This window comes from Myiozetetes cayanensis, unplaced genomic scaffold (assembly GCF_022539395.1).
Source record: "Myiozetetes cayanensis isolate MyiCay16 unplaced genomic scaffold, myiCay2020 scf5-8, whole genome shotgun sequence".
NCBI lineage: Eukaryota > Metazoa > Chordata > Aves > Passeriformes > Tyrannidae > Myiozetetes > Myiozetetes cayanensis.
This window is the reverse complement of record NW_026087742.1, coordinates 2,863,620-2,875,004: the sequence shown is the minus strand read 5'-3', so window position 1 is coordinate 2,875,004 and position 11,385 is coordinate 2,863,620. Positions and strand designations below refer to the sequence as shown.

Sequence of the window (11,385 nt, the reverse complement as noted above, 5' to 3'; positions counted from 1 at the left end):
CTCCCAGCTTCTGCCTTGCCTTGGATTTCAAAGGCTTATACATATTCCATCTTCCAACAGCAAAACCCAGTTCCTCACTGGCAGTATAAGCCCTGTTCTTACCGGTACAAACTCCCAGGCTCGGCACAGCTGTGGTAGCAGAGCAGCTTTCCAAGGTCCTTCTCTCTCCCAGTAGGAAGCACAACTCGCCACGCTCTGCCAGCACCAGGGGAAACCACGAGGAAAGCTGGAAACTGACACAGAACGAGGAAAGAGCATTAAGTCAGCACCAAAAAACCGAGTTAGAGCAGCCTTTGCCTCATAGCCCTGCATGGGGAAAGGTTTTGGAGTTCCAAGGCAAACCCTGATAGACCGAGAGAACAACAGCCCCTCAGCCCCACCACGGCTGCCCCCGGGGCTCCCCGGCAGGGAACGGGCTTACCCAGCCCCCGCAGCCCAGCACAGCGGCCCCAAACACCGCCCAGCTGCCCCGTTCCACGGGCACGGATGGGAATTCTGCAGACGAGCCGTGCCTGGCAGACAAATCCATCTCGTGCCCGCTGCGAGGGCTGGCCCGGAGCTGCTCCATCCCTGCTGCCACGAGCTGTGCTGGCAGTGCCGCGGCTGCGGGTGGGATTCCCCAGCTCCGGACGCTCCGGAGCAGGGCAGTGCAGGGCACGGCTCCTCCGTCCCCTGCCAAGAGGAAGCGCAAGGAGGGCCGGCTCGCTGCCTGCTGCTCCGTCCTCCTGCCGGCCCGCCTTCCCTGCCCGGCTGCTCCGGAGCGCACAGGGAGCCCCGAGAACATTCCTGGCAGGAAGCAGGAGCCGCCGAGGGCTCCGTCCAGCTCCGGGCCCGAAAAGCGGCCCCGAGCCGGCATCCCCCCCGCCCCCCGGCATTTTGGCTTGCAAGCGCTCACCTGGAGGAGACGCCCCCCTGCAGGCGGGACCAGACGGCTAAACACCTGTGCCTCGGAGCGAGGTAAAAGAATTGCTGTGGGAAATTGCGGCCGTTCCGAAGGCAGAGCCGGGCCCAGCCTGTGCCCGAGCCGCGGCACGGTCAGCGCCAGCTCCTGGGGCTGCCTGTGGACAGACACGGGGACAGGCGGGCAGCTCCGCTCGGGGTCCCGGAGCACGGGAGGAAGGAGGAAAGGAAGCGTTCTTCCCTGCCCCGGCACGGGCCCCGGCTCCCCACGGCCGGAGCGGGCCCGTGCCCGGAGCCCCGGCGGGCCCCAGATCCCCCGTTCCCGGGGGCACTGCGGGCGGGAAGCCCGCGGCATTGCGGCCGCGGAGAAGGGGCAGGCGGGCGGTGTTCTCTCCGGGGGGGATGCGCTGGGGCCGGGGTGCCCGAGCCGGGGGCTCTGACCCCGCGGGGGGCGCGGGCGGCGCTGGGGGCCCGGCGAGTTCGGGGGTCCCAGGGCGGGCCCGGCGCGTCCCCACGAGGACGGACGAGGGAAGCGCCGCCGTTCTCCCGGCCCTGGGCCCCGGCAGAGCCCCGGCCCGAGCGGCCCCGCCCGCCTCGGTCCCAGCGACCGCCCCGGAACGGCTCCTGCCGGCCGCGCCGGGGCAGATGCGCCGGTCCCGGTGCCCATCGTGCTCCTGAGCCCCTTCCCAGCCCCAAGCCAACCTCGCTCCTCCGGTGGCGGTCCTGGCGCCGGTCCTGATCCCGATCCCAGTCCTAATACGGAGCCCCATCCGTAGCCTCGCTCCTCCGGTGCTGTCTCCACTTAGCGAGTCGATCCGTCCGCGCCCCGGGACGAGCATCCTCTGAACCAGCGGAGCGGGCGCGGTTCTGCCGCTTTTGAGCGGCGCGGTCGGGGCGGGGCCGGGGCCGGGGCGGGGCCCGCACAGGTGCGCGGGGAGGGGCCCGCACAGGTGCGCGGGGCGGGGACGGGCGGGGACGGCGGGGCAGGGCAGGGGGTATTTAAGGGCTGGAACTCACCTCCGGTGCCATTTGCTCGGGCAGTGCGCAGGAAGCAGTAACGCTGCAGGGGCCTTTCGCTGCTGTGGCTCTTTTTCTTTACTTTGGTTTGTATTATTTCTTTTATTCCTACTTTTTCTTTTATTCTTCCCCCTTCTTTTGTTCCCTCCCCAACCTGGTCTTCCCTTATACTCTGCCCCTGCCCGCAGAGCCACTCTGGCCTCCCCAGCCTTCGTTCTTGCTCCTCCGTCCTCCACCCTCCCTGATCTCTCACCCTGCCTGGTTCTGCTCTCTCTCCGTCCCCTGCCGCACACCCCAGTCCTTCCTCCCCTGCTTTCTCCTTCTCCGCCCTGGCTGTTCCCACACGCTGCCTCCCCCTGGTCCCGGTCACTGCCTTCTTGCACACCCCGACCTCCCCCGGCTCCTCCGGCCTCCCCTTCCTCCCCTATCCCTGCTCTGCCACACACCCCAACCCCCTGTCCCCACCTCTGTTCCCCTTTTCCCTGTGCACACATTAATGCTTTTTGTTCCTTTTCTAAAGAAAAAGTTAAGATGGAAACTTGGGCAGTAGCTGAGCAATACCAAGCTACTCTGCAACCAGGTGAAGTGACTTGAAGCTTGTAAGGTGGTCACTTAGAACTTTGGGGGCTCCAGGCGTAGGTGACCAACAGAGACCTCCAGTGGAGCCCCTCAGAGACCTGATGAGAGTTTGTGTGTACGGTAACAGGTGTTGGGAAATGTCCTGAATATGAAATAGGAATGCAGGAAACAAAATGAGCCCTTGTGTAATGCTGACCCCTCACATCAACTGCAGTGGAGACACCTCTGTGTGCAGACAGAGTTGTTCCTATTGTGTGGGCCAGTGGAAAACAGGTGTGGCCGATGAAGGGCCAGGTTAGACAGTTGTCAAACAGGAGCAGAAGTGACTCTCCAGGTAGCCTAATATAAATATGAGAAGCAAAGTAGTCAAGTGCCTGCTGTGACTGCAGAGGCAAGGATAGGTTGGGATCACAATAACTGGGGTGGAGATGCTTGGGATTCAGCTGCTGTTGAGCGTGGTTCAGAGGGGGAAGTGTTTGCTGAAGCACAACAAGTAACAGGAGGGAAAGGGGAAGGTGACCCCGATGGTTATCCCATCAGGCCTGATGTGGTGGAGGATTTTACTCAGACTGAACTTCCTGGTGTTATGGAGAGGTTTAAAGTAAAGGCCAGAGAGTCTGTGATCTCCTGGACAGTTGGGCTGCATGACCTGGGAGCCTCTGGGATCAGATTGGACTGGGCAGACAGGGAGCAGTTTGTCCTGGGGAGCTGGGCTGGGTTTGTTCAGGATGCCTTCGGAGGCAGGGCTGGAGAGGCTCCTTTGTTGGCTGTAGTGGTGGAAGGTTGTCCCAGGAGGACTGGAGCCCTTCGACCTCCTGTTCCCCCCGTGAGCCCCGACGGGACCGTGCACTTGGCAATGGAGGGCCCCCCATTGCTGAGTCAGCGGTTCCGGGGGCCGGCAGGGATGGGATCAGGATGCCGAGCTCCAGCCCAGGCAGGGCAGGAAATGGAGCAGCCACTGAAAGAAGCGAAGGCAGAGTGAGATGAAGGCCGAGCTCCAGCACAAGGGTGGGTGAGAAAAGCCCATGGCCCTCAGGTGGAGCTTTGAATTCCTTGGAAAAATGCATCTTGTCAAAGGGCTCAGGCCCTTGTGGGTGCTGGAGTGGAGGCCTCTTCAACTGATGGTCAGCCTAAAAAGGTGCAAGGGCAGCAAGTTTTGACAATAGGATGAGGTGGCAAACAAGGTGAAGTGGTACAGAGAAAAGCTGAGCTTCAGATTGGTCCTGTGCCAGAGCAGCCTTGTGGAGTGCTTATTGCTGTGCCTGGCTGTGGAAGGGCAGTGTATCCCATAAATCTGTATCCCGTGCTGTTGGCTTGTGCTTGTTTCAACTGTTGCTGTTATTCTGTGACCGGGGAGGAGTTGTTTCCTTGAGTGCCCTGCCTGTCAGCACAGCACCAGGTCTGTTCAGCAGCTGGAGACCGGGCAGGTTTGGGGGCTGTGATGTCCCAGCTCCCTTTGCCATCCCTGCTGAAGGGTGGGGGTTGCACAGAGCCAGCAGCGTCCAGCTGGAGGATCCAGGAGGATGCAGCTCTGCTGTTCTGGGAGGTAAGAGGTGGGGGTGCAGGAGCTGGAAGGGGTGTTCTCCAGGCAGAGGGAGGGAAGGAGCAGGGAGAACTGCAGCCCCCAGCAGCTCGGTCAGTGCCGGATGGACTCAGGGCTGGGAAAGGTCACTCAGTGTGAGGGCAGGTGAGAGCCCAGGGTGGCCCTGGCAGCCCTGGGGCTGGGAACAAGTCCAGTGGGCAAAGGAATGGACCCTGGAGAGCTGGGCAAACAGCTGGAGGAGTTTCAAGGAGAAGCAGGAAACTGGACAAGTTGCAGCAGCTCCTTCTGTGTGTGTGTGTGTAACCAGGTCTAGTGCAGCCACGAGTGAGGTGGGAAATGAACCTCAGCAGGCTGGGAATGAGTCCCACAAACTGGTTACACTGGGATTGAGTCTTCCCAAGTGTCTGAAAAGCTTTGCTTTAATTTGGCTTTCTAAATTGCAAACTGAAGTGATTGTGGAGGTGTTGGCCCTTGCTGTCCGGTGTCTTTGGTGAGGTGTTGACTCAGTAGCTTTACTGGAGCTGCTGCTGGATGTCCCTAATTGACCTGTAAGGTCCTGGCTTTCTTCCCTGCTTCTCCCAGCTTGTCCATGCAGGAGATGGAATTCCAGGGCTGCAGTAGAGATGGCTTGTGGTGCTCCCAAAAGGAGCCTTTCTGCCTTCAGGACAAGTTCTGGTGCCACTGGAGCTGTTGGGAGAAGCGGAGGGTTGGCAGTGACAGACCTGGAATGCTGTTGCTGTGGCACAGAGGCTGCTCCCTGGCAGGTTCTTGGGTTGGATTCCTTGGCTGCCACTTGGCAAGGCCTGGAAGGGCTTCAGTTGTGTAGGGAACAAAACATGGAATGGGAAAGCAAAGCAGGGGAGGTTCTGGTTTCAGAGAGAATCATTGAATTTTCTCTTTCTGCAGGGACACTGGGCTGGTCCAAGTGTGGCAAGAAGAACAAGTGGACCGTGAAGGTTTGGAGCAGTCTAGAAGGTTCCTCGTGCCCAAAGGATCCTGGCAAGTGAAGTACTGGAAGAGCACAGAATAATGAAAAGTGCCTCAGTTCTCCTGAAGCTCAACTTTGTAAAATATTCATGAAGATAAAATCCTACTGTACTGAGCTGTTGGGTCCCAAATAGTCTTGGAGGGAGAGGCAGAAACTCCCACTGCTGCTGGGGCTGAACTGCTTGCAGTGCCCAGGTAGGACTCGGCCCTGATGTCTGAGTGCTCTCCAGTCCCCCAGGATGGATCCCAACTGTCAGCCCCCGGCTCCATAACTTGAGGAGAGGGTGTTCCTGAAAGCCCAGCTGCTGTGTTGGGGATCCTGTGTGCACCTCTTGCTCTGGCCTGTTGTGAATGTATTTGTGTTGCAGCTCAATAAAGTCACAATAAAGTGGTGATTGTGTGATTTTGGTGTCAGTTCCTCTTTCCCTTGCCCAGCAGCTGCATCACTGACTTGTGCCTAACTGAACTCTTGCCCTGCAGCAGATCTCTGCTGCTCTCAGAGGGTGGAGCTGAGGCCCCTGAGCAAAGGGCAAAGGGCTCCATTCCTGCAGCATCCCGTGTTTGCAGTTGCCATCACTGCTGGACATACAGCCTGTTCCTGAACAAACCCCTTTCCTGTTCTCTCTCCTGTTCTCCCCTCCCAGCTGCCCTCCTCTGATGCTCCAGGTGCCAAGGCCCCTGTTTTTAAGGGGCATTCCCTGCTCTGCTACCCTGCCTTCCCCCCCATTCTTTATAAGTCAAGAGCCAGGAGCCCCAAGTGCAGAGAGGGCTGCAGGGAATAAGTGGCAATACCTGCCCTGTGTTCCCTGCATTCTCCTGCCTGTTGTGTCCTGGACTGGAGAGCCCTGCCTGGCCTGTGTTTCTTGGAGGAGAGTGATGTTATTCCCTTTGTCCCAAAGGTGTTGTGGGCACTCATTTTCTGACAGGCAGTGCCCTTTTCCTGTTGCCTTTCCCAAGTTTTCCCAAGTGCTGCCCAGCACGGCCTTGGTGTGCTGAGACAGTGATTTCCAGGAGGAAGGGGAGCCTTGGCCTCAGCTGCCCAGCTCGGCTGGGTGCCACAGGATTGGGGTGGCCTGGCAAGGCACGAACATATTTCGGAGTTCTGGGCTGCCTTGAAACCTTTCCCTGTCAGGTTTCTCTCCCTGATTTCCTGGGCTCCAGCACCCCAGGTGTCTCTGCCTTTGTCCAAAGAAGTCCAATGGCAGAGGACTGACTAACTCATAAGGGGGGTTTGGAATGAGAAGGGTTCTGTTCCAATTGGGCAAGGAATGCAGTAAGAGAAAGGAGCCTCCTTTTAGTGCCTGAAACAGAGAGGAATACAAATGCTGGCAAAGGTCCCATTTCCTTTGGTGTCCCCCTGGATTTCTCCTGGATGAAAGCCTCTAGTGAGCAACCAGAAGAGAAGGGTGAAGAAGAGGAGCCTTTGAGTTGCCCAGTGCACTTACCTGTCCTGTTCTGCTCTCTTTCAGGACAGGCCAAAGCCCTGAATTCAGCCCAGCTGTGCCCAATGCCTCGGGGTGTGAGCAGCCAAAGGCAAGAGGCTCCAGCCCCGCCGGCCGTGCTGGGGGCTCCTGGTCCTGCCCGTGGGGTGGGGTAAGTCAGAGGGACACGTTTCCCTTCTCCTGCCTCTTGGCATTTGCTCCCTGGGCAAGGGCTCTTTTCCCGCTGCGGGCTGGTCCTTGCCGTGTGTGCTGGGAAGGGTGCAGAGGCAGGGGCGAAGGGCCGGGTGCCGGTGAGATCGCAGGGAGTGTTGGCATTGCAGGGAACGGGGAGCTCAGAATGCCAGGAGCTGATGGAACCATTGCCTTAGGTGTGTTTAGTTTGTGTCTGGAGCTGGGATTTGGGCTGGAGAGCTGTGCTTGGGAACAAAGGGTGGAGCAAACGTTCTCCATGGATGTGTAAGGAAGGAGCAAGTAGCAGGGAAGGGGTCTATTTCTAAACTACAGGACTGCTTTGGTTCTGAGTCAGAGAGAGAGGGAAGTGGCTTTTCCTCCTCTGGAAGGTTTCCAAGCAGAAGTGGGACATTGTCCTGTCCCTCCCCAAAGCTCTGCAGGCACATGGGAGTAGCTCAGGGCTGGCCCAGTTCTCTGAGGCAGAACCACGTGGGAGAGGTTTAAGTGTTCATAACATCTCTATTGTCACTTGATTGCAAAGATTAGGTCCTACAGTCCCAGAGTGTTAAGGAAAACAAGGAACCCCTGTTCTTCATGGCAAAAATAATAATAAAAAAAAGCTGAGGTGAAGTTTGTTAAAGCAGCAGAACATTCTCATTCTTGTGGGGTTTGTGGAGTCGGTGTGGGTGCCCAGGAGAACTGGGTCAGAACTGGGTTTTGTGGTCAGAGAGCTGCATCTCTAAATTTGGCAGGCTGTGTGTGGTGGAAATGAAGTGGCAGCCCCAGAGGCTGGTGCTTTGTGTCTCCAGGTACCCCCGGGACGCTGCTAATCCCGAGGGATCTGCTCTGGGTCCAGGCTGTCCGTGCTGGAGCGCCCTGGTGGCTGCAGAGACAGAGAGAGCCCCGGCCCCAGTGGCCTTTGGCCCCCTGTGCGGAACGTGGGGTGAGCTGGGAGCGTGGCAAGGGCAGAGTGAGGGCTGTGCTCCACACTTACGCCGGCAAGGGCAGTGTTTCCCGGCAGGGCTTGAGGTTTGGGCCCTCAGGCTGAGTTGGAGGAGGCTCAGGGCGACAGACGCTGCTGCCTTTTGTTGCCTGCTGAGGTTTTCTGTCCCCCAGAAAGCACCATCCCCGTGGGCATCGATGCCGTGCCCCGTGCCCACCGCTCACTGTGCACCCAACTCAGACCAAAGCGAGTCTTGGTTTGTTTGAAAGAGCTCCAAAGAACTTTCAGACCAAGTAAATCCCTTTTTTCTTCTGTTTTCCTTTGAGGTGATGGAATTGCCTCTCTGGATGTGTGCTGAGCTCTGGCTGCAGCCGTCGGCACTGGGCACTCCCCGGGCCCTCCTTCCTCGGCAGCCTCGTGGGCCGGGACAGAAGAGACGGGAGGTAAACCGGGCTCATCGGTAGTGGGCACGTAGGGAAAGTTGGGTGGGGGGAAATATCTGAGGTAATCTGCATGGCAGAGAGTGAATATTTAGAGGTGAAAATGAGGCACTCAGTGGTGGACTTGTAGGGAAAATTGTGGGGGTAAAATCTGTGGCAATGAGCAGCAGAGAGAAGGAACATTTTGGAATAAACTGGATCAGTCAGTACTGGAGAGGCAGAGAAAGTTTTGAGGGGAAAACTTGATGAGATCTCCAGGGCAGAGAACAAATCTTTGGAGATCAAAAAGAGAGTAGTGTGCATGTAGGGAAGCCTTTGGGGGTTAAACAGGAGGTAATCTCTACAGGAGAGAATGACTATTTGGTGTTCAAAAGGATGGAATCAGAAAATTGTGGGTGTTAAACTGCCAGGTAATGACCTGGGAAGAGAATCTGTTGAGGTGAAGATGAGGTACTGGGTGGAGGACAGGTAGGGAAAGGTTTGAGAAGAGCTTGAGGAGGTCTCTGGGGTGGAGAATGACCCTCTCTAGGTACAAATGAGCTGCTTAGATGTGGATAGGTGAGGAAAATGTTGGGAGCCAAATCTGGGCAATCTGTCACAGAGAGAATGAACAGCTTGGGTCAAGTGAGGCAGTCAGTGGTGGGCAGGGAGGGAAGATGTTTGTTGGTAAAATGTGAGGTCACGTGGAGCAGAGAGAATGCACCTCATGGAGTGAACTGGGGCCATCAGTTGTGGTAATCTGAGGTAATCTCTGGAGGAGAGAAGGACTATTTTGTGTTGCAGAAGAGGTAATTAGCAGTGGGCTGAAAGGGAAAACTTTGGGGGTTGAAGAGGAGGTTCATTCCCTGCAGGGGAGTGAATGAACATGCTGAGGGAAGCTGAGGGAATGAGTGGGGACAGAGACAGAAACTTGGGGGTGTTAAAGTGCAGGTAATGACCTGGGAAGAGAATCTGTTGAGGTGAAGATGAGGCACTGGGTGGAGGACAGGTAGGGGAAGGTTTGAGAAGAGCTTGAGGAGGTCTGTGGGGTGGAGAATGACCCTCTCTAGACAGATATGAGCTGCTTAGACATGGATAGGTGAGGAAAATGTTGGGAGTAAAATCTGGGGCAATTTGTCACAGAGAGAATGAACAGCTTGGGTAAAGTGAGGCAGTCAGGAGCGGGCAGGGAGGGAAATTTTTGTTTGTCATAGCTGAGGTAATCTGCAGCAGAGACAATGTACCTCATGGGTTAAACTGGGGAAATCAGGAGTGGACAGGTAAGGAGGTTTTTGGGGAAAACTATGAGGAATTCTCTGTGGCAGAGGACGAATATTAGAAGGTCCAAATGAGGTAATAAGTAGTTTGCAGGCAGGGATAAGAGTGAAGGTAAATCTGGATGTCACCGAGGGGAGAAAATGAGCATTTTGAGGCACAGTGAGGCAGCCAAGTGGTGGGCAGGGAGGGAAACTTTGTGTTTGTAAAATCAGGGGTGATGTGGAGGAGAGAGAATGGACATTTTGGGGTAAACTGGGGTAAACCTTGGGGACCTGCAGGGAAATGTTGGGGGTAAAACTTGTGGTAATCTCCAGGGCAGAGAGTGAATCTTCTGAGGTGAAAATGAGTTGCTGGGTGGTGGACAGGTGGGGAAGGTTTGGAGAGTAAACTTGAGGTCTTGTGCTGGGTAGAGAATGAAAATCTTGATGTCTAAGTGAGTTGGTGAGCTGTGGAGAGGTCGAGAAAATGCTGTGGGTATGGTCTGAGGTCATCTGTAGCAGGGAGAATGTCCATCGTGATGGACACTGAGGCAGTCAGTGGGGAGCAGGTAGGGAAAATGTGGGGGAGAATCTGGGGCAATGTGTAGCAGAGAGAATGAGCATTCTGGGGTGACCTGAGACCGTCAGGAGTGCACAGGAAGGGAAAAGTTTTGGGGAAAAATTTGGGGCACCATGCAGTGTGGAGAATGAATATTTTTAAGGACAAATGAGGTACTCAGTGGTGGAGAGTTGGGCAGTGCTTTTAGGGTACACTTGGGGTAGTCCACAGAGTAGGGAACGCACATGGATTTGTACAGATGAGCTGATTACCTGTGGGTAGGGAAGGAGAATTTGGGGAGTCAAATCTGGGCAATCTGTCACAGGGAGAATGAACACCTTGGGTAAAGTGAGGCAGTCAGTGGTGGGCAGGGAGGGAAGATGTTTGTTGGTAAAATGTGAGGTCACGTGGAGCAGAGAGAATGCAGCTCATGGGGTGAACTGGGGCCATCAGTTGTGGACATCTGGGGGAAATTGTGGGGGTCAAACCTGAGGTAATGTCCAGGGCAGAGAATGGATATTTTGAGTTCAAACCCTGGGGGTTTAGAACGAGGTTTTGTCTCCAGGGGAGAGAAAGAACAGCACGCTGTCAGCTGAGGTGAGCAGTGGTGGGCAGGTGGGGACATTTAGGGCAGAAATGTTTGAGGTCATCTGCAGGGTCCAGAATGAACCCTGAGAGGTGCAGATGAGGCAATCAGGAGTGGACACTCCAGCGGGCCCAGGGAAGACTCTGGGGGTAAAAGGTGTGGCCACGTCTGGCAGAGAGAAGGAACTTTTTGCCATCAACTGAGGCAGTCCTTACGGGACAGGTGAAGCTTCAGAAACCCTCCAGGGTAAGGAGTGAATATTTGGAGGTGAAAATGAGGTGGTCAGAGTGTGCAGGTGGGGTAAAAATCAGAGGTAATCTCTGGAGGAGAGAAGGACTATTTTGTGTTGCAGAAGAGGTAATTAGTAGTGGGCTGAAAGGGAAAACTTTGGGGGTTGAAGAGGAGGTTCATTCCCTGCAGGGGAGTGAATGAACATGCTGAGGGAAGCTGAGGGAATGAGTGGGGACAGAGACAGAAACTTGGGGGTGTTGAACTGCTGGGTTCCAGCCCCGGGCTGTGTGTTTTGCAGACGAGCCGTGCCTGGCAGACAAATCCAGCTCGTGCCCGCTGCGAGGGCTGGCCCGGAGCTGCTCCATCCCTGCTGCCACGAGCTGTGCTGGCAGTGCCGCGGCTGCGGGTGGGACACATCCTCCGAAGGCTCTGGATCCCCTTCCAGCCCTTGCCAAGGTGTGGGTGGCTGTCCCGAGGGCGGCTCTGGGGCACAGCCCAGCCACAACAGCAGGTGCCAGTTCAGAGGGCTCTTCCAGCCGCAAGAATTCCACGGCTGGCAGTCGTGTTACCTCGTGAGCTCTTGCTCCAACGGGATCCTGGGAGGTTTGGTCCCTTCCAGGGGGTCCCGGCCCCTCGCTGCCAGGGCCACGCAGATGCAGCCGGAGGCCAACGCGGACACGTCGGCAGAGGAGGAGAGCTTTGGGCCACAGCTCGTATCCAGGCTGGAGGCACGAGAGCACTTGCCTCGGCAG

The 11,385-nt window shown here is 56.6% G+C and overlaps 1 long non-coding RNA gene across 1 annotated transcript; it reads left to right on the top strand.

Annotated features, from left to right (window-relative positions):
- The first annotated feature begins 2,537 nt into the window (after positions 1–2,537).
- Positions 2,538–5,417, top strand: LOC126649485 (uncharacterized). Its single transcript, XR_007631054.1, has 2 exons — positions 2,538–4,042; positions 4,946–5,417. It is a non-coding gene; the product is annotated as an uncharacterized LOC126649485 (long non-coding RNA).
- The last annotated feature ends 5,968 nt before the right edge of the window (positions 5,418–11,385 follow it).